Source organism: Bacillus rossius, chromosome 6, assembly GCF_032445375.1.
Source record: "Bacillus rossius redtenbacheri isolate Brsri chromosome 6, Brsri_v3, whole genome shotgun sequence".
Classification (NCBI taxonomy): Eukaryota; Metazoa; Arthropoda; class Insecta; order Phasmatodea; family Bacillidae; genus Bacillus; species Bacillus rossius.
The window spans coordinates 7,444,614-7,464,812 of record NC_086334.1 but is presented as its reverse complement, the minus strand read 5'-3'; positions in this window follow the sequence as shown (position 1 = coordinate 7,464,812).

The window sequence follows — 20,199 nt, the reverse complement described above, 5'->3', positions numbered from 1 at the left end:
AAAAAAAAAAAAATGGATTATAGCAGTTAATATTCACGCATTACTGAGCTTGTCGTGAAAATAACATTAACTTGTAGTGTGTGACCACCAGAACGAAGTAATTAATAAAAAAAATAACAATTATGGATATTCGTCTGAAGTTTAACAAATAGCACTGAAGTATGAAGTGCATGTCTAGCAACAAAAAAAATTTTGTTACAAAAGCAAAACATTTAAAGCTGATGTAGTGAAACATTGGTAGGAAGATTCACTTATAAAAGAAGCAGGTGCGTGAACGTCACGCGCGTTCGAAGTGAAACTTCACACCTTAACCATCCACTTGATTTGATAAAACCCAATTTTCAATCATTCACTCCAGCGATGAATCGAATCAATAAGGTACCTTCACAATGGAGGTTCACACTGGAGTTTCACAATATTGTAACGGTGACGAAAAACCGGCAAACAGTGCTTCAGTTGTGTGACTCTGCTTTATTCAATTTACCACTTCCCCTCACCCTCTGCCCAAAACTCCTGAGCGTGGCTTCCACTTCCCTGTCGGCTGTGAAGAAGTTTCACTGTAAAAATTTGTTTGTTAACCCAACAAAGGCAGCATGATGTTGGTCTGTCAAAATAACAGCCACGGCTATGTATCTTGTTGAAGCCGACATTCGTGGCCCTAGTGTAACTGTTCCTCATGTTCACCCGTCCACGGTAATTGATCACTTACTTCCTCCTGATGTAGGTTGCTATTGTTTACGCATTTTCATGCCAATTCATTTTTATAAATCAATTTAAACATTTATTACATAGAGAAACATGTGATGGACTCAAAACAGCAGGGGTTGAAAATTGTTTAAAGGGTCAAGGGTGATCGGTGTTGTTCGCCAGGAAAATGGACAGGAATGCGCTTGTTCGGTAATGCGCATACGCTTCTCCGCCCCGCCCCCCCCCCCCTTACCTTAACCGACAAACCCCTCCACAAGTTAAACAGCGTGTGTGGCGCGCGAAGGCACGCACGAGTACGAGTGTGTGTGTGCGTGTGTTCGCGCGTGTGTGTACGTGTGGGTGAGTTCATTGGCCAGTGGTTGCTTCCCCTCTCCCCTCCCACCACCCACCGCCCCTTGCCCCTGGGGATGATACGTGCGGGGCATCGATCCCTGGACCGGTCGGCTCGCCGTCCGCCGCAAGCAGACACACCCCTCCTCCTGCCAGTACAAACATACATACGTGCCCCCAGGATGGGCGGCGGGGCGACCGACTGCCCACCACCGACATGGATCCCCCCCCCCCCCGACCCTTCCCCCTCCACCATCGTCCTCATCTCCCATACACAAGCATGACTGTGCATTCCGTTACTCTCTTTGTGCTGTTTAACCAGGGGTTTCGTTTCTCGCCAACCTCGTGTAGATTTATATTTCATTTATTATAAGTTTAAAATTTTATGATTTTTAATAATTTTTATCATATCTTACATAAATATTAATTGATTTTTTTTACATTTAGCATAAAAAAAGAAGATTAATATAATTACCCGTGTTTTTGATGTATAATGGTTTTAATTTCGTAAAGAAACTACACGTTAACACTGTCAGACTCACACATAAAACTAACTTTATGAGTGTTGTATTTATTTATTGTAGAACATTGTTTTATTTTTGTGAATTATGTAAAAAAATATATAAAAAAATTGTCAATCTTAATTTCCGTCGTGTTACTTGGTGACGCTGCGTGGTGGAACTACGGCATGTCCGATAAAATACATTCCAGGCTGAGTCGTGCCTCTTTAAGGCACTGTAATAAATATTTTTTTATCGTTACATTTTATGGGATATTTCTTCAGATTTAAACTCAATTCTTCCTTTGCATTTGTTGTTCTGCCACAAATATTTTTAACAGATATTCACATAGTGTAATATTATGGGTGTCAAAATTCGCGCAAATAATGATAATCACTATGATTTGCGCGCATCCATGATATCATGCAAAGTGTATATCTGTTGAAAATAGCTGTGGCAGTACAAAAAAAATGTAATGGGTGGTATCGAGTTAAAGTTCTAGAAATAGCCCTTAAATGAAGGTAATGAAGAAAAAAAAAAAAATTTTTTTTTTGAGAAGTTATTCCACGGAATCCTGCTCTGATCACAGCGGCGCCTGTTGGGTAGGCAATGCGCCTCGCAGGACGATGCAGCCAGGAAGTATCTCCGCCGCTGCTGGGGCGCCAGACGGCACACTTCTGCGGAAACTACGTGTTGCGGTTAGTCTTCGCTATCTGTAATTCGAAAATTACAAGTTAGATTCCTAACCTGATTGAAAATTTTCCAACTGTTAGAAATTTACGTTCTGTTTTAAAGACTACATTTTGTCTTGTTATGGAGAGGTTATGCCATATTAATATTCTGAAAGAAAACCCCCCATAAAATTTTGAAAGTGCATTTTTACATATTATTTTCCACCACCGATGTTTTATGTACTGACATCATTTTTTTTTAGTGAATTAATTTTTTTCCATGTTATTAACTTAAACAAATGTTTGTAGTAGATGGCATATTAATTTAGTTCCATAAATTGCGGTTGATGAAATTCTCTCTCGCATCCGTAATTAAACATCCGCGTATCCCCGGAATTGAAAAAAAACGTGCTGTTTCAGATAAACTACTCTCCCCTTTCCCAATCCCACGATACTTCAAAGAGAAAATGAGCAATTATTTTATATTAAATGAGACATTCACATGTCGTGTTTGTTCAGCGTCTGAAATAAAGTCAATATTCAAACAACACAGCAAATGCAAACAATTTCTACCTACATATAGAATAATATTATGAAATACATAGCAAGTGGTAAGAATTGGAGCATTTGTATCATTTGGGCCACGAAATTTTTTTAACATGTGCATGTTTAAATTAGTTTTTGATTACAATACAAATGCTTTGAACATTTCCGTACATAGTCCAAAAATAACACTGCGCACAGCCATAAATAATCATAACATATCATGCTATTAAACGAGTAGATCGGTCGTAAAGGACTCCCTAGTGCTGGCTATGATTAGGTGCTTACATTCTACGTGTGCTGGTCCTTCAAAAAATTCACATTTTATATTTACAATGTCAGATATGAATTAATTGTACTTTCAAAAATATTAAAATAATTTCTTAGATCTCTCATTATTGGTACGTCCTGGAATATATATATATATATATATATATATATATATATATATATATATATATAATAGTGTGTGTGTGTATGTGTAGGCGAAACTCAGTCAGTTGTTTCATAAAATCTGCTAACAACATATTTAGATCACTATTATTCTGTTATATTATAAACCATTACACACTCCCACACTTCCACGAGGTAGCTGAATAACTACACGTTAAAAGCATGGTAGTTGTACGAAGAGAGAAAAAAAAAACAAGTAGAAAATTATCTGTAAGAGACAGGGAAAAATCATGGAGTGATTATGTACTAGAATAGAACTTTACACAGGTGCTTTGGCGCTGCCTATAAGATTCGCCGCAATTTTGAATGGTAGACTCTGGCTTCAGCAATACCCTCACCTTCACAACCACGGGCAGAATATCACATAGAGTCAGCCGTCAATTCACGGCAATGAAACTCGAGAATTGTTCAGTTTCTTAAAGTATGGAAATAAAGAAACTAACAGTAGACAAACAAATTTTGGCCATTTTTTTTCCAAACGTGTTTGAACACTAATTTTGAACAAACAAATTCATACAACTTCTTTGGCAAGTTTTTTTGTCATTTTCTTAACAAAGAGAACGTTTTTAAACATTCAAAAACCTAACATGCTAGTGGTGAATAAATTCGTGAACTTAGAACTAGTTATTAATGTTTATTTACATCATATATCAAAACATATAGATTCTTTTATTTAATTTGGGACGAAAACTTTTCTTATTTATACTTTTAATCAAGTCAACGATCATGGATTTGAAAACATTATATGGTTGTTGAATGATAAAAAGTTCTACATGTATATTAGCTTATTAATCAAAGATAAATAGGTAGAAAAACACAGGAAAAGATAATAAAAATATTTTTGTCCAAGAATGCTGAGCCTAGAGTGAGTTATTTTCAGAATAAGACTCCTTAACTTCTGAATTCACCGATTACCTCCTTGAACCACCCGTATCCTTCGGAAAATAATTGGATTTCATAGGTTTCAAAGCTTTCGCAGCAAAAGAAATCACCCCGTGAACAAATACTTTTCTTTTGTCTTACGCTTCGTATGTTTGTATTTTATTTTCCGTGAAAGGCACAAAATTGCTGTTTGCACCAATTTAACAATTTACGAAGATAAGTTGATAAATAATAGATGCCGACTCCAATTGTAAATATGTTATCGGTAAAAAGAAACAAATGGAGAAAGGAGAACTAAATAAACGTAAAACAACGATGTGTTGTTACGAAGTATCTTATGATGACGTATCTTATCTCAGCAGGTTACCACAGCTAATAACCTGAAAACACTACTACCAGTTAATATAGTTAATGAAATCTCACCAATAATAATAATAAAGTACAACTAATAACAAGCTGCTTCCTTTTCATTAACTTTTCTCATCTGTTCCTGAGAGAACAAGTTATTGCTAAACGATTTCTTTGGGAATAAAATAGTTTCCATAGATTTTGAAACGGGTACCTTCCACTTATTCACAAACTTTCAGATAAAAATAAGCGAAGGAAGAAAACCTGAAGATAAATTCACCGCTGGAAGAGACCCCGAGGACAACTAAAGCACAAAGCCACATTCCAAGCGCTATCTTACTTGTGACAGCCAGCTGGAAGGGACTGTTTTGTCTTCATCTGTCTTCACGTTGAAGAAAGTGAGCCTCTCCGTACACAGTCTTAAAATTACGTAAATAATGAATAGCTGCAAACACTTATACATAATCATAACATACCATTAAGGGTGCTGAAAAGATCGATCGTTAAGGTCTTCGTAATGCTAGCTATGCTATAAGATGCTTACATTTTACGAGCGCCCTACCTAAAGAATTTCATGTTCCAAATTCTGCAGCGTCATATATGCATTGCACATTAGCATTATCACTTTTTTTTCAGAAATATTTAAATAATTGTATAACTGAATCAAATGATTTAATAACTGCGTTATATTTTGTTTAATTGGCACATTCAGGAAATACTCCCTTATTCCACCCTTGTTTGAGTGACTGAATTTCACCAATTTAACAAGTAAAATAATACTATCTTATTATTGTACTATTAAGTTTTTGTCTTACCTATGATCTAATATTCTTTAGAGAAAACTTAACTTCCGTTGACAAAAATTAAACTCGTGCGCCAAGTAATCGTGGTCTGGCGCAATAACACGGAATACTTGGCCGTCATTAACATAAATAAATTTTCAGTTTTATATAAATATGTACGCCAAGTAATTATATCAATTTTACTAACTCTTAAGACATTGTTTTTTTTTTTTTTTACTTCTGTTATAGCATGTTGTACATGTTCCACGTAGTGTAAAATGGAAAATTAACCACTAAAATTCCTGAACTTTCAACTTCTCTTGGCTTCAGGGTCAAGGTATCCCTTGAGGAAGGCTGCAACAGAATGGCTTCAACGCACAAGTTAAGAAGTTATCGATTAATATGGCTGAAAAGGTCAAATATCTGCACTTCAGTTATTTATTTTCGTCATTTCTTGAGCGCGGGTGACCGAAGTTCCAAGAGAACATAGTGATCTCGGGACCGTTCGGATTGCATACTCGGTGTTCGTTGATACAGTATGTCCATAAAAGAATGTCCCGGATACAACTTTTAATATCATCAACTGTAATCGTTGTAGGGTTTTTGTTTCAAGGTCACAATTAAAGAGTAACGCAAACAGTTTTAGATATGCGCATGCGCGAGTACTGCTTCGTTGTTCTCTCGCTTGCAGCGCCACCTACGCAAATGATGACTCCAGAGCGTAAGGCGTTTTGTTTTCTGCAATTTGCTAAGAGTGAAACAGTAATTTCAGCCCTCCCCATTGGAACTTCTTTGTACGAGAGTGGTTAAAATTCCGAATCCCTGACCGTTGGATTGTTCGTAATGGTCGAGAAGACAGAGCTCTTTTCCGCTGGCCTCCACGTTCACCTGACATAACGCCATGCGATGCTTTTCTTTGGGGCTTTATGAAAGATCTTGTCTACGTACCGCCGCTACCTACTGATTTTCCAGAGTTGAGACACAGAACTGAAGAGGCTATTGCTTCCATTACTCCGGAAGTGTTAACCAAAGTGTGGTAAGAATTAGAGATTAGTTTTTAGGTTAGATTTGAACACATTAAAATTTAAAAAAAAAAACCTACGATATTTTACTTTCAATTTGGTGTATAATAAGTTGTAAATAGCCTAAATTAAACTGTTGTAATATACCATTGAAACTGAGACATTTTTATAGCCGGCTTTTTCTTGGCAACAAAAGTTGCTTAGCCATTATTTGCTATCATAATCCCTACATCTACCCTCTCGCTAGAGCAATTCTGGCTGAAAACAACATATTCAGAATTTTACTTTTGTCCATTAGGATGCGTTTCTGCTGATGGATTTCGTCTCTCCCTTTACAGAAAAAAATAAATAAATTTTAAAAAAGAGAGCACTGTTTGTTGTCTGGAACGTACGAAAGCATAATTTTTCATTACATTTTCCTGTTGGTGAGAGCTAGCAAATCGGGAACAGATATTATTTCAAAGGCGGGGCTGAACCGTCCGCAGAAACTAGGGCGGGGATTCCGGAAGAAGGGGGGGGGGGGAGAGAGAGCCCTGGGGTGGGGGGTAGGGTCACGCGACGCATGCGCGAGGCGCGGAAGAATAAATAGCAGGAGAATGGCAGAAAATAATATTTGTGGTTTGGCTGGACCTATTCTCGTGAAAAGGAGGGTGGTGCCTGGCAGGGGTGGGCAGGGGGAGGGAAGCAAATACGGCCATTAAAGCGACGCACGTTGGACGATGCTAGCGTGGACAATAAAACCAAACCAGCAAGCATTCCTTTTTTTTCAGTTTGCCCAGCCACGCGGAGAAAAACATATATCCCCCGCCGTTCTTTTTTTTTTTCGTCCGCTCTGGTTTATTCTAAACCAATTTAGCGTGGGGAAAAATGGTCTAAGCATTGGACTTTCTTCTTTCTTTCTTTTTTTATACTCGGACAAAAGTCTCCTTCATTTTTTTTTTAAATAAGGGAAAAGGTTTTGGATCCAACAATGTTTGCCCAAATTCTTGCATGATTTTTTGCATACGTTCTCAAACGAAGTATTAACGACTTTTTTTTTGTTTGGAACCGTTAAGTTACATACTGAAATGGGTCACAGGTCGCTTATGACATTTTATGTCAAACATCTTCAGCAACATAAGGGTAAGAGGAAAAAATGTTTTAAGGGGTTGGGGAAGAGGCATTAAAATATATACCAGAGAAATTATTTACATTATAGTATTTTGCAAAACAGTTCATGATAAAAAATACTGTAGAAACGTTCTGAAAGGCTGTAATGATTAAGAATGATAACTAACCGGCTGTAATCACATATTGAGATAAGGTTATCAAGGTCTCCAGTTATTACCTCAGGAAACCAACCGTGGTGTGTTTGGAACAAGACAAAATAATATAACCTGTCGGTTACTTTGCTTAAGCATTTTTCTAATTTTTAGAACTGTTCTGCTAAGATTGGCACCCCTGTTAATTTTTTTGAAGCCGATTTTAGAGTCTTTATAATCGTTGCTTTTATTGCCAAATAAAAAAAATCGTTTATAAAAAAGTAAGCTTTATGATTAAGAAATAAAAAATGTTTAAATTTTGTAAAGATGGATTTTAAATAAATAATATTCACGCCATCTGCGCGTGGAGCGCTGCTGTCGCCGAGGCTTCGTGAAAGAATCGGCCCTCGCGGCCGAGTGAGAGTGGTTCCGGGACTCGGAAAGAGTGGTTCCGGAAATCGAAGAGTGGATCCGGGAATCGAAGAGTGGTTCCATGGCGAGGAGAGTGGTTCCATGATGGGGAGAGTGGTTCCGGGACTCGGAGAGTGTAGTTCCTCGACGCGAGCTAGGCTGCACGGCGCTGCGTGCAGGCGTAACGGCCATGACGAGGACGCATCCAACAACCGACACTGCGGCTGCTGCTGTGTTACGAGGGACGCACGCCGCAGTCAGTGCCCGCCTGCAGTGAGTGTGTCGCAACAGCAGCCGGCGACAGTCCTCATTGCAGGACGGCGAGACACTGCCGACGGCGCGCTCCCCTCGAGGTATGAGACCAAGAGCAACCAGGAGCTCCCGTCGCTGGTGGTCCGCCTGCCGCCACCTCGCTCTTTCAATCGATTTAATTTTTTTGAAACATTTAATTACGGAAATTCTGCTACATGTATTCCTATCGTAAGGAATTTAAGCGTTCGTTCTCTTTTTTTTTCTCTTAATTTTATCTCCATCACAGGCTAGAGCTTCCTTTGATGGGGTCATTGTACGCTTCAAGCTCATGAAGGACTATTAAGAGCAGAAAAGGTAGTTGAATAGGTACTAGATGGTTTGAAATACAGATAAAGCTTAAAAGCATGATAGATGAAGGAAGGTATATATTTTCTAAATATTTTTCGAGATGGCTCTGACGAGCATCGAACCCTGCTTGATCGGGTCGTCTCAGCTCCACTGGCAGAAACTCAACGGGGAGCAGTGCTCCATCAATTGTTCTCCAATGTGTAATAATTCCACCCCTCTAGTCCTTTAAATTATGTTAGTTGTTAAATGTAACATAACGTGATATATGTAAACGAGTGATTCTAATTCACTATGTAGATCTAGGTATATGTCGGCAAATATTGGGTGGCTTGTTTTTCAAAGTTTTCTGGTTTTTTAATTAAAAAAAAAGTTTTCTTCTCCCACCACCAGTCAGGCCACAACAACCAGAGCTGATTCTCAACAAGGAGATATATCAACCCGGGGAAAAAAAGAGACGCCCGAAGCGATCGGGTTCCGGACCCAGGAACATTGGTTCGACACATCGGACAGAACATTATGAACGTCTTCAGAAAAGCACAAATGAACGTATCACTGGAAGAATGTGCGACTGGAGCAAGAGCTGGTTGCCCCGACGTGACGCGATCCCCGGTCGCCCGGTGATGAGGCTGCAGCGGGGCTGATGGCATTAGTTGGCACATCGGCGTGTAAATGACACCCGGGGGCACCTCCATCCCCCCCACCCCCCCCCCCCCGACCCCGTCGCTTCAGCGGCGTAACGAGTTTCGGAAGATCGCTTGGTCAAGGTCGATTACCGCGCTGAACAACGTGATTGCCAAAAGCCCGTGTCAAGGGGTACCACCCGGTCGCGAGCTAATGAACGTGCAGAAGCTTCCGTTAGTAGTGTTTCTTTTTTTAAAAAAACTGTGGCCCTCTCGTTGTTTCCCCTGGGACCGTCGCATTTAAACCATTCAAACATCGGTTTATGTTTATTCCTGCACGCTACTGTAGAAATTCCATTTTTGGTCACGTGTTTTAATTAAAAAGAAAAATAAGTACAAGATAAAATCATTTATAACTGTTTGTTGTTTTTGACGTGATAACGTCTTATAAATCGATGAACGCCGGCTGCACGCACGAAAAATTGTCACGTTCCGCCTGAGCCGAGCGTGCAAGAACCGGCCAACCACCGTGCGAGAAAATCTTCTATGATATCAAACAGGTTAAAGCGGGCTTTTTAACTAATTGTTCGTGATTATATTTAAACAAATTATTTAAATTAAATTTGCAAAAACTGTAAATAATATTTGAAAATTAAAAAGTATGCAATTTTTCATCAATGTTTTCTTATGACGTTATCACGTAAAATTGTCGTCCGTAAACCGACTTTACAGACAATCCCCCTTTTTTAAATAAATAAAATATTATGGTCACCGTTTCAAATTACAAAGAAACTTTTTTTTTATTAAGGAATCTGCGATGCTTGGTCGTAAGTGCATGTGATACACGGAATATGGTCGACCTTATCGTTTCCGGGATATCTTGCACGAATAAATCCTTAACGAGGCGGTGGTCATTACAGCACTATAAATCCCACGTAAACGCTGAAAAAGAAGGAAAAAAACAGAATTCCTGGAAGGCGGCAACGCGGATTCCTAAAGCTGAACACGCAATACATTTGCGTGTTAAGTCCCCCACATACCTGTGTTTCCGTAGCTCGGAAAATCTAGAAATATGCATCTGCAGCGGAGAATAATAAACACTGCAGTGCGACGGCATTGCGAAGCATGTTCACACATTAACGGGTGTTTTCACCGTAAGAATAAACTGCATACACGCTTGCGTCATAGGATGAAGCTAATTTGAATAAATGTCTACGAAACATTTTCTGAATAATTCATTGTGATATATTTATATTTTCAAGAAAGTTTAACAATGGATAAAATTATCTTGAGGACATTTGTACGAACAAATCATTCGAACAACATCAACATTTCTATATATTTATGAGGTATTTAATATAGCTTCAATATATAAATATGTTTCGCTCATAAAAAGCCAAAGTTTGAATTGCAGCCACGCTAATCTAGAAATTTTGAGGAAAATTGTCCTTTCCCGTATCTGCATAAAATAAAACTGCTCAAAACACAGTAAGTGACCGTTGGCATATTAGGCAAATGTAGGTAAATGCAGTAATACCTTAAAATAACTGCAAAGTTATGTGTAGCGGCCTCTTATTTAGACCAGGTTTTCTTTCAGTATTCGTTTGAAGGAGAATGGTTGTAATTCTTAACAACAATTTTTTTTGAAACTATTTCGAAGATCGCGGGAAGTCGCCTGATCCTTGGGCGTGTTAGTTATCGGATGTGCAGCGAGAAAACAAGGCATCCTGACAGAAGATAGCAGCGCTCTCAAATGTTTCTAAGCGACTGCTAGCCACCTAAAGCCTACTTTGCGTTTATTTAACTGACGTAGGATGTAAATAACATATGGGTAAAACTATAAATCAAACTTACTAATTTATACGCATTTCCCTACCACGTTTATTCCCCATGTTGATTCAAAAATATAAAAAAAAAAACTGTGATTTAAATTTTAAAAATAAACAATCTACAACGTTATAAATGATATATGTGTGTAAACGCACCATTTTAAGTATATATAAGCTTATTTACGTTATATATTTTTAAGTTTTAAAATTAAAAATTAAAAAAGAATTAACGACATGACTTGTGATACTGATTTTATAGTTTCCTAAAAAAAAGGTAATCCCCTCAGAAATTTTCAGAGAGCATGTTTTTCCGCTTTCCCGCAGCCATGTGTGTGCGTTTGAGATTCGGCAGCACATGAACCGCAGCTCGAAGCAGCGAGCATTTCACGGCGACAGATTGTGCATCATTGACACTACTTCATGAGCATTATTAACACGGTTTGTGCGACAAACGTGCAAACAAATAAAAAAAATTGTGCACAGATTATACGGGTTTTAAAATCAATAAAAGCAAGAAAATGCTTGATTTTCAAAATTATACTTCTTTTGGCGCGTTAAGAAAAAAAACGATGAGTGTGAATTTTTACGATGCATGCCACCACGAGAAGAAAATATAGCACTTTTGAAAAAAAGGTTACATAAAAATAAAAAATTGTATGTTTTTAAAATTTATACTTTAGTGATTAATATTGAATACTGGTACACATCATGAAAACAATTATTTATTGTGAGTAACAGTGATAGAAATTGTATTTATACACTTTTTCAGTGTATTTATATAAGTGATGTTAGGTTGAACTTCTTTAGGCGCGTTTATTAAAAACAAAGATGAGAATGAATTTTTACGATGCGCGCGCAGCACGCAACCAAAATTGACAAGATGAGAAAATGCTACATAGAAATAAAAATTACATATGTGGTTTTAAATTATATACGTTAGTGATTGATATTGAATACTGGTCCATGTAATTAAAACAAAAAACATTTATTAATTTTAAATGTTAGCGATAGCAAAAGTGTTTATAAACTTTTCAAGTGTATTTTCAAGAAAATTTATATAAGAGAGGTAATATTCGCGTATGTATAATTCATTTGCATTATAAATTAATATAAAACTATTTAATACAACAATTAAAATTAATAAATCCGAATAAAAACTCAGCAATTTTTTTATGTTTATTATTATTTAAAATTTACCGAGATTAGTTGACTAAATTAAATAATTATTTTTTTCACGGGTTTATATGAATATGGAATACTGAGTATTTATTTCAATTTTAATTTGTTTGGCATGGCTAATCCCAGCATGACTAGGCGTACAGGCTTCGGCCTGAGACGCACCTAGGTCCCTCCCTAACTAGGCCCCCTCCGAAATACACTTAGTTTTAGTTAGGTTAGAAAAAAATCGGCAGGGCTCGGCAGGACTCGGCAGGACTCGGCAGGGCTCGGCAGGTGTCTCGATACGTCGTGTGCTCGTGATCGCCCAGGCACTCAGCAGCGCGAAACAAAGTTTGCTTTTCAATTAGCCGCGCGCCGCGCTTCGAGGGTAGCCCCCCGGATGTTTGCGTCAGCGACGGCACTGAGACTGCGTCTCCTCTCCCCGCGGACGCAAACATCAGGGCCACCCCCTCCCCCCTCCGGGTTCCAGGAGCAGCGAGCACTCACGACGGCGGAGCGGGATTCACCTAGCTACTCTCGGAGGACGGGGCCATGCTCTTCCTGTGTCGGCAACACCTCTCAAGCCTTCCAGGATACTGCGTACTCTTAATTCACGGCAGTGTTGAAGAGAATTGTAATTCATGGGCCGTTCATTCACTTGAATTCGATCTGGAGTGGTTACGTATGGCCGGTGGAACGGTCCATCTTCGAAAATTGAAACAAATTACAAAATTTATTTTATATTTATAAATATATTAAGTTAGTGCCTGATATTGCCTAAATGTTTCTTTTGCGCGTAGTTGCGTAACATTTGGCGTTGTTCTTTAATCCACCATTAAAACACTGCCAACAAACAACCTATACAAAACACAAATATGTGCCACAGAAAATAGCTTCCCTCAAACATCCCAAAAGGCGTGTTGATTTTTAATTATTCACAAACATTATGTTTGGGCTTAATATTTAAGTAACGGCAAGTATTCGAGACGGGTAAACTAGGAATCAGTGGCCTTTAGTGATTTCGAGGATTAAACTGAGAAATAACAATCAGGTCGGCCGGACAGGCATTCGAACTAGGAACCTCCGGAATGCGAGTGCAGCGTGTTAACCACTGCGTCACCTCGTCGTGGAAAATTTCACCGCGTGCTTTTGAACGTTTACGAGGGTTTTCCAAAGTTTAATATGGTACGAATGTATAATTTTACCTACACATTTATATCAAAATATATCCTGAACAAACTTTATTTTATGTTAAAAACTTAACACAACGTGTAATGAAATACATCAAAATTACAGTCACTATTTTACTGATTTATTGATTAATTATCTTACAGTAAAAAAGTTTGTCATAAGAAAGTTTTCCCAAATAGTTACAACACTGATGTCAGCACCAAACATGCAAGAAGGCCCGGGGGTGTACACGGCTATTAAACCTGCACGGTTTGCTTCAAGGAAAACAATAGCTCCGGCTTTGTACGGCGCTTGAATTACTCACGCAAGCGTCGAAGCATTTAGAGCCGGCAACCTCACTTTACAGTCATATTACGCCATTAGCTGCCAGCCGGAGCTGGGCTCGTAACTCTCGCGGGCAATTTACAGCCACTCGAGTCGCCGGCCTGCGGGGGAACAGCACGCGCGGGTGTGCGGTGACACAGGAGCGCATGCGCGCGCAACCCCACACGCCTCCCCCGCGGGGACGCACCACAACGCCGAACGTACAATAACGCCGAAAACCATAACGCCGAAATGCCAAATTGACCACAACGCCGACAGCTAGAAAACAGCTGTGTACCACAACGCCGAATTACCACAACGCCGAATTACCACAACGCCAAAATATATTAACGCCGAAAAATGTCATTGCAGGACTGGCATAAAGGTTAGGTTAGGTAAGGTTAGCACACAAATTCATTCAGTTGATTTTCATTTTGCTCCTGTGACCCCCCCCCCCCGCGGCAGCAACGGCGTTACTGTATTTCGGCGTTGTGGTACACAGCAGTTTTCTAGCTGTCGGCGTTCCGGTCAATTTGGCATTCGGCGTTATGGTATTCGGCGTTATTGTACGTTCGGCGTTGTGGTATTTCGGCGTTATGGTAACGACCTCCTCCCGCTTGCTGCGAGGCCGGTGAACTGAACTGTCGCGAGCAACCACACTCCAAATTGTTTAGCAGGCCAGCCCGGAAATTAATTTTAGAGACTTTAAAAAAAAAGCATTCCCCAAATATCAGTTTCCCACACACGGCAAGTCTCGTAAACATTTTCGAAGTGAAACCAAAATATCGCAATTTATACAATATGTGAAACTCTGGCCAAATAGCACTGGTGAAGCGCGAGGCACTTTCCTGCATTGATTTCTAGATATTTTACACTCCGCACCGCTAGATGCCACTACTGCAACTGTTTCTACGCACTTGCAAACGTAAGTACGCTCCACGCCACCAGGTTCGCTGCAATCGCTCGTCTCGCGTATTTTTTACCAGTTTCCCATATCGTCCCTTTTATGATATTTGGTGAAACTGCTTTACAGCCGGTAGGTTCATTCGAGGCGATGAATAATCAGAGCCTGACAAAAAGTGCAATGCTCAGGATTATGGCTCTCGATTGCGAAGTAGAGAGTAAGAAAGCTCTTTGCAGGTTTTTGGACGGCATGTTTGTTACATTTGTGCACCTCCATTGTGTACTTTATTGTTCATGTGAATCATTGAATAGGCTATATGTAGAGACCTGCAAAATTCGCGGGTTCAATGACCTCCAGGATAGACTCTACTACACTCTACACATTCGGGCAAATGCCACCTGTTCATTGGCTGCTGACTTGTGAGTCGTCTCGACTGAGTATCTGTGATTCGACACTTCTTGAGCGAGGGTCTCTAATTGGCCCTCATTACTCCAGATTAACAGTGAACCAGTGGTATAAGCAGCGCTAAATTATAATTATTTGAATTGTAGCATATCAAGAAATGCATACGCAAATTTTGCAGGTCTCTAGCTATCTGTTTTATCATTGGAGTGGATTAATTGAAGTAAACAGGTTTTCACCTCTAGCGTGCGTGGTCGACACGCACCTGCCTGGTTTGCACGGATCGTTGCCAACGGCTGTGTCACATCAACGGACTAGAGACTGGAAAAATGCGCGCTTTGGATGATCTCTAGAATAGACTCCACCATCCCCTACACACTCGGGCAAATGCCACCTCCTCATTGGCTACTGACTCGTGACACCTGTCGACTGGGAAGCTTGCGATTCGATACTTTTTTTTTTGGTTTTGAAGGGTTTTTCATTGGCTCAAAGTCCTTCAGATAAACCGTGAGCCAATCAGAGAAGCAACATAAAGGAACAAGTTATGAGGATCTCTCCTCCTATTTGATAACCCAGCCTTCATATCCTATAAGGATTTCCAGGCTGGGGCCCCCATGGGCACGGATACGGATACGCCGTATACGCAAAATGGAAAGGCGTTAGAGGTGCGGCTATGCCCAGAGACTGAGGCATAAAGGAACTGTTGTTTGGATTCTATCATATTGTGAAATGAATCCGCGAATTTTTTCACGGTCTCCATCGCGGACGTTGCGGGAGGAGACAAAGGCCCGCGAGAAGCGACGGTCCATGTGAAGTGTTCAGCAGACCCTGGGGGCTTGTTGGTTTTGCGCAGCGGCTGAGCGCGCCGACTGCGAGACCGGGCGAAAAACCTTCGGGGGGGATCTCCCAGAGGCGGTGTTTCCTGGGCGAGGGGATGAGCGGGGGTGTTTGCGGACGGCGAGCGGGTAGCCGAGAGCCGCAAGGTGAGGCCCGTGGTTTGTTGGTGATGGAGGGGGGGGGGAAGGGGGATGCGACGGAGAGAAAGGTCTGAGTGATGGGAAATGGGCTCGGCGAGAGAGCGAGGTGTCTGAGGAGGAGACAGCGGGAGTGGCCTCCTCTCTTCTCCCCCCGCCCCCTCTCCCTCTGTCAGGTCCCAAACCTACGAGAGAGACGGAGATGCAGCTCGAGGAAGCAAGGCTCCGCCCCCTCCCTCCCTCCCTCCCTCCCTCCCTCGACGAAACCCCTTCACGAACCAGCCAGAAATTCAATCAAGAGCGCCGCTGAGTGCCCTCAGGAGCGAGGACGAAGACGCCCCCCCCCCCCCCCCCGGGAGTTGGGGGGTTGGCGATCTAAGGAGGAGGGAGGAGGGGGGGTGAGATGGTTGCTTCCAATTATCATGGCCGCAGACCAGAAAACAATTAAAACCCCCTCCGGCGAGGGGCAGGACGTGCGCGGCTGCTGAAGAGGGAGGGAGGTCTTTCTTCTACGAGGAGATCCGTGTCGTCGCTGTGGCGCGGTTGCACTGGGCTCTGAACTGGGAAGACCTCTTTTCACAGACGAGAGATACCAAACGCAAGATCGTGCATCTTCGGGGGGTTTTTTTTTTTTGTTCATTGTAAATAAATATAGGCCTACAACTCATGATAACTAATGGTCAAGTAGGTTAGGTTAGCTACATTATAAATACTTTAAAACATTGTGGACGGTTGATTTGGTTAGGATAGCTACATTAAAGATACCTACTGTGAAATCATGTAAACGGTTTCCCCCAAATAAATACACCTGTTGTGCATGAACTTCGGGGAACTTCGGGTGTGGCTCTCTCGTCTGTGAAAAGAAAGGCTTCCCCTCTGAACTACCTCAGGTAAACATCTTCAACTTCTGCGTGCGGTTACACGCAGTCTGAGGCCACTTCTCATCCAACCTAAACTGGTTGGCAAAGTAGTTAAGAACGAAGTCCCTTCTATACATAACCCTCTGATTGTCTGTTGAGTGTTGAGAGTATAAAAAAAGTCCTTTGCGATAAACTCACTTGTGTTCCTGGCACAAGTTCGTGTAATATTTTTACAATGTGCAACAAAAAAAAAGCGATAACTATTTTATTGTTTTAAAAATTTTATGTTGTTGACAATAATTCTCTAAATAGGATCCACAACACATTCATTACACAACAGTAGACGATCGATTTTAGAGTTGAACATATACTTCATACCAACCGCCGTGTAACCGAACACTTGCGTTTGTAAACATGTTCACATAAACCTGTCCACCTTAAGTAATTCAGCGTTCCGTGAAACCGCGCCCTAAGGTATCCAACATTCGTTTTCTCGGGAGTTAAAAAATGTTCACAACATAGTCCTCGTGGTATCATTCCGGTTTATTTCTCACATGATTACATACTTATATACTAAAAAATCTGCATTTTATTTCATTTTAGTCATAACACCTGGAGCTATCAGGTATGTATATCAGTATGTTTTTGTGATTTTTATGGATCCGTTGCAACGTAATCATTTCGTCACCATTCCGAAATCTGCACGAGCGGGAAGCCACGAATAAACCGATCTCGGCGGGTTCTTGAGGCTCACAGGCAGTGAGGAATACCTTCAGCCTCGGCAGTCTTTGAGTCTCGGAAGTGGTTTGAGGCTACGACAAGACTTCCATTTTCCCTTCTTTATCCGCCCCCCTTCCTCCAAAAATAAAATCCCCCGATAAATCTCTCTTCGGGGCCCAACGCTGTAGCTGCTTGTTATCTTTCCCGAGCGCTCGCGAAACAACGGATTCAGCGGGAAAACCTCGTCCCTGGAGACTCGTTGGCTACGGCATGACTAACCCACCTGCCTGCAGCACGTTCAGGCTTGCGTGAACGTTCTTGGAGCCAACATTTGGGAAAAAAGTCACTGCTCACGACAACATCAAATTCAACAAATTTTTAACCTGACCAAGTTGGCAGCAGATCAAGAAACATGAATTTTTTTTAAAAATGATTCATGCAATCGGGAATTTTGATTTAATACAATTTATTGGACACACACCATTGTATTGTGTGTGTGTGTGTGTCATGGGAAAAATTTATTAAAGCAAAATAAGAATAAAAAATTAGGACATAGAGCCACAGAAAACAAGTCTAAATCAGCTGAAGTCAAAAAGATAAATCCAACGATTAACCTAAACAACAACCTGTCATCGTTGTGTTGTACATAATGACTGTTTAGGTTCGTCTATGAGTTTATCTGTTTGATATATCAGCTGATTAAGGCTTCTTTTCTGTTGGTTTATGTTCTCGTTTTGATTTCTTATTTTGCCTTTTTATGAATTTTTTCCCTTGACAAACGGTGCAAAACTGCAATGGAGAATGTCCAGGTAATTTTGTAGCTCTCCAACTCGACGTCCTAATAACCGATATTATTTTTTACGCCACTAGGCTGTGCACAAAGTCTAAAGATGACGAGACCTCCAATGACATAGTAGATTCCTAACTACTTTTACACTAATATGAAAGTTAATTTGATTGTCGTAATATACAATAATAATTAAGATTCTAGTGTTTTACAATTTTTTTAATTGTATTCCATAAAAGGTAAAACAGTGGATGATTTTTTTTAAGACGGTGCATGCAGGCATAACCAATGAAACAGGAAAATTTAAAGTAGGCTTAGTATAATCCACATTAAAAAAAGAAGAAACACGGGTTTTGTAATTTTTAACCTTTTACTCCCTAAAAGAAAGAAAATTAAGTATCGTAAGTGTGATTTTATCAAAGTTTAAACGGGACATAAAAAACTGAGACACATTATAATTCAAAATAAATAAAGTTATAAATAAACACTTTCGAAATTCAAACACTGTAAGGTTTTGTTGTGAACGTAACATTTTATGTAGTTTTATTTACCTAGAGATGTTTGAAAATTATCACATCAAAACTACTATACATAATGTCCATAAAATATTATCTCGGTCATAAATGTTACTAGTATCAACTGTAAGATTTGTAGTGTGTTGTTTCAAGGTCACAATTAAAGAGTAATCAAATTTTTAGAAAAGCGAATGCGCGAGTACTGCTTTGTTGCATTCTCGCTTGCAGCGCCACCAACGTTGAAAGAATGGCTCTTTCCCCAATTAGTAGAGGGTGAACCTGTAAACTGTATTTGGCAACAGGATGGAGCCCCTCCACATTGGAATCTCTTTCTACGAGAGTGGTTGAACTTCGCTAACCTCCACGTTCACCTGACATAACTCCAGACGATTTTTTTTTCCTTTTTGGCTTTATAAAAGATCGTGCCTACGTTTCACCGCTATCTAAAGAGTTGCCAGAGTTGAGACACAGAATTGAAGAGGTATTTCTTCCATTACTATAGACGTGTTAACCAAACTCTGGGAAGAATTGGACTTTAGTTTGGATGTGTGCCGTATAACTAAAAGTGCACATATTGAGCATTTGTAAGAAAAAACCCCTTCAGTTTGATGCATTATTTGTTGTAAATAGTCTAATTTAAACTGTTATAATACATAATTGAAACTGGGACGTTCGTTTATGGACAGTCTGTATTAGCAACATCCAGAAGTTTGCGTTAACGAAGCCTCGAGTGGTTAGCTGAACATCGATGAATCTCGAAATCGGGACTGTTGATAGAAACATGTGTCTAAAAGAACCTCGACCTTTGCGACACTCCTTCCCAGCGGAGCTCCCACGCACGGAAATTAAATGTTTGAACCTTCTAGGCCCGCTTCTTCCCTGGCGTTCACAGTCGGCCTTTCTCGACTACCCCTCATCAACCCCCTCCCCCTCCGCCCAACCGCCAAAAACCTTCCCATTTAACCCTCGCAACACTTTCGCGTTTCTACTTGTTTTCTGCTTAATTCCGTAACACCTGCTACAGTCGCGAAATTGGTTTACAACTTCGCCCAGCGCCGCCTTGCCTGCGTCTGTCGGCAATTTCAGCAACAGCCAAACTGAAGTTTCGAGGGGGGAAAAAAATCCCCTACACCCGGAGGAAAAAAAACAACTATCTGAAAATTGTTCCTGTGAAGTTCTTCACTTGTTTAACCACCGGGGGAGAACTCATCGGTCTAGAAAAAAAATTAATTAGTTAAAAAATATGGAAGCTTTTGCCATTTTATACTTTATATATAACTTTGAACTTTTTTTTCGCATAAAACAACGTGAAATAAAAGCACGTGCGTTAATTTCATTTCTGTAATTTACATCATTTACCTTTTTTTTTTACTTATTCGCTGCTGAACTCATTTATTGTAACACAAAAATAATAATGAATAAAAAAAAAGGTAAAATGTAAACTT